This window comes from Triticum urartu, chromosome 5 (assembly GCF_003073215.2).
Source record: "Triticum urartu cultivar G1812 chromosome 5, Tu2.1, whole genome shotgun sequence".
NCBI classification, from domain to species: Eukaryota; Viridiplantae; Streptophyta; class Magnoliopsida; order Poales; family Poaceae; genus Triticum; species Triticum urartu.
In genome coordinates this window covers 61,054,737-61,058,349 of record NC_053026.1, presented here as the reverse complement: position 1 = coordinate 61,058,349, position 3,613 = coordinate 61,054,737, and the positions used below count along the sequence as shown (strand labels likewise).

At 47.4% G+C, this 3,613-nt stretch overlaps 1 pseudogene; it reads left to right on the top strand.

The window, feature by feature from the left end:
* The first annotated feature begins 1,881 nt into the window (after positions 1-1,881).
* Positions 1,882-3,143, top strand: LOC125506778 (annotated as a pseudogene).
* Positions 3,144-3,613: the final 470 nt, after the last annotated feature.

Sequence of the window (3,613 nt, the reverse complement as noted above, 5' to 3'; positions counted from 1 at the left end):
TGAAAAATTCTAGAATGGAACTTTCATGGTCTTCAAAAGGTTGTGATGGTTCGTGCGCATATGGAGGTCCAGAAGCGGAAGGGGGATATTCTTTTCTTATCAGAGGCACACCTAGATGATTGTCCAGCTAAATGTCTTCGTGACAGTTAGAGATGGATCATAAGGACTTTTTCATAATAACAATAGAACCGGTGGTGGAAAAAATAAATTGGCAATCTTTTTAAGGGACAAGACGGATGATTACATCATGTGTTTGTGGGTAGTTGGCACAAAAATGTGTGAAGGCTCACTGTCATGTATGGGGGACCTAAATTGAGGGACAAACACTTGACTTGGCAGCGAATTAAGGAGCTGCATGCTATTTTGCGACATGCTATATATGATTGCTATTTGGTAACCTCAGTGATATTATGTACACCTTTCAAAAAGAAGGTGGCAATCCCTGCCTGAGCGATACATGCAAGAGTTTAGGGATATGATGCATGAGTGTTACATAATTGATTTTGGTATTCAGAGGGCTGATTTACATGGCACCGGGGGCAAAGTCCACGAGCGATATGACCAGGCACTTACAAATGATAGCTGGAATATGAAGTTTGCTAATGTCGTACTAGAAAGTCTGGAATACAGTCCGTCAGATCAAAAATCATTTTTGATGCATTGGGATGAAGCGCAGCATCCAAATTATAGTGAGCCATCGGTATTACATTTTGAGGCCCATCGGTTACTGAGAGGCACAGTTCAGGGAGGTTGTGGACGCGGCGACTATGTCTCGCATTAAGCGAGTTGCCAAAGAAGTCTTGCTGAAAGTTCGAAGGTATTGCGCCGGCCCATTCGCGTGGGGATTTAAAGTAAAAGAGAATAGAAAAGGGCAGAACCAGGAGTCGATCTCTGGTTGCCAGGATTGTTAGGCGCACTTCTAGCCACTACATCGTGGTTTAATTCGTGCTAAGTACTTGGGGTTGCCTTACTTTAGGCTATTTGAGCCAGGTTTTGTTTTGTTTTTCTTTTCTTTTTCTCCATTTTTCATTCTTTTTTTGGATTTTGATCATTTGGTTTTATTTTTTATATCTTTTTTCCGTGGTTTATTTTGTTTCTTGTTTGGTTTTAATTTTTCTTCCCCATTTTTGTTTAGTTTTCTTTTTTGTTTCTATATTTTTTGTTTTCCATTTATTTTTATGTTTGTTTTCCTTTTCACTCTATTTTTTTGTATATGTCAATTTCTTTTAATAAGTGATCAACATTTTTCTGTATACACATTCAACATTGTCCGAATGCTTATTCACCATTTTTTTAAATACTTGTTCAACATTTTATTACTTATTAAATTTTTTCAAATACTTGTTAAACATTTTAAAGCTTATTCAGCAATTTTCAAATACTTGTTCAACATTTTTTTAATTCTTGTTCAACATTTTTTAATACTTATTCAACATTTTCAAATACCTGTTCAATATTTTTAATACTTATTCACCATTTTTCATATACTCGTTCAACATTTTGTAGTACTTATTCAACATTTTTTTTCAAATACTGTTTCAACATTTTTAATACTTATTCAACATTTTTCAAATACTTGGTCAACATTTTTAATACTCGTTCAACATTTTTCAAATACTCTGTTCAACAGTTTTTGAAATGTTTTTTTGCAGAAAAGTGCAAAAATAAAGCAAAAATTGAGAGCAGAAAATAGAAAAAGGATAAAAAGAACAGGCTGCGGCCTCCTGCGCGGCTGGGCGGCCCATGTGGAGCTCCCCCCAACCTGAGGGTTCGCCGGATTCCCGCCCGCTCTTCTCAATCAATCTAAGCCCAGATGCGCCGCCTCCTTGCCTCCATCTAATAAAACACCAATTCCCCATCTGATCGCCAAAACATTCGGCCATGCCACCCACCAGGCCTCTCCTCCACCGCGCACACACGCATGTTCGTTCCCGGCCACCAGTCGCCTCCGACTCCGCGCGACGCACGCGCCCGCGAAAGTCGCCGCTGGAGGAGGACCCCGCGACGGCGCTCCCGGACGGCATGCTCCTTGAGATCTTCAAGCGGCTGCCGCCCCTCACAGATGCCATCCGCTGTGCCGCGGTGTGCTGGCGCTGGCGCCGCATAGTCTCCTCTGGCGCACGCGTGGGCTGCCTCCCGGCCCCGCCCTGCCACTTCGGCTTCTTCCGCAACTACCACACGTCTCCTCTGCCCCTGTTCGTCGCCACCGAGTCCAGCGTCGATCTGGACGTCGGCGGCCTCCTCCCTCGTGTGGTGTCGAAGCGCCGCGTCGACATCGTCGACGGCCGCGGCGGCCTGCTCGTCCTGCGCGAGCGCAGCAAATAGTTCTGGGAGCTGAATCTCGTCCTCTGCAGCCCGCTGGAGAGATCATACCGGCGGTTGCCGTCGGTGAATAACTGAATATCAGTGGGTACGACATGGCCTACGCCGCTTTCGTTCCTCTCCAGGGCGTCGGTTTCCGCGTCGCTGTCGTGCTCTTCGGCGGCGCTGACGACTTGTGGCGCCGCTACGCTGTTCTAGTCTACGACTCCGCTAGCGCTTCCCCGGCCTGGAAGGTGACCACCGGCTCCCGGCAACATGGGGAACGACACTACAATGCCCACGAAGGCCCATCCGTCGTTGTAGGCGACGTCGTGTATAGCCTTCAAGACGAGCACATCATGGTCGTGGACACTACCAAGATGACAATGTCCGTGTTGCGGGAGCCGGTGGCCCGTCTGGACTGGTTGATTGAGAGCAACCACTGGATCGGCAAGACGGAGGACGCCCGTATGTGCTTCTTTGTGTTCCACGACTACAAGCCGCTTCTTGTGGAGAGGTGGGCTCTTGGAGCGGATGGCAAGTGGACTCAGCAGCAGCCGTTGCGGCTGCCCCCGGACCTCCACGGCGTGAAGCTCACGACCGGATTTGCGGAAATCTCCTCCTCCTTAAAGCGTGTGAGGTTCGCTGGGTTATGCGAGGGCAGCAGGATGCTCTTCTTCGTCATGGATGATTGGGTGGTTTCTTTCGTCATCGAGACGTTGGAGATGGAAAGACTATGGTGCTGCGATACCGACGAGTCGCGGCGGCTTGGAGGGCTTAGCAAGGTGTATCCGTACGAGATGATGCCGTGGCCTCCGGTGCTCAAAGATTTCGCCCATTGAGTCTTCACTTCACTGTCCGGTCAAATGCAGGTAAGGGGTGTGTTTCTATGGTGGCAGTGAGAAGAAAATCACAATATATACTCCTGTCTGTTAGGTTCATGTTCTACAGTTAATTACACGATTCTATCAGAAACACTCTTAGGTTCAGGTTTAGGACTCGAGCTTGTTACATCATATGGATCTCCAAATGATCATTGTATTGAGAATTCAGCGCGCGAGAGAAAACCATCTAGCTACTAACTACGGACCCGAAGGTCTACAAAGAACTACTCGCGCATCATCGGAGAGGCACCAATGGAGGTGGTGAACCCCATCCGAAATGGTGTCTAGATTGAATCTGGTGGTTCTGGACTCTGCGGCGGCTGGATGAATATTTCGTCGACTCCCCTAGGGTTCTGGTATTTTTGGGGTATTTATAGAGCAAAGAGGCGGTCCGGGGGGCACCCGAGGTGGGCACAACCCAACAGGGC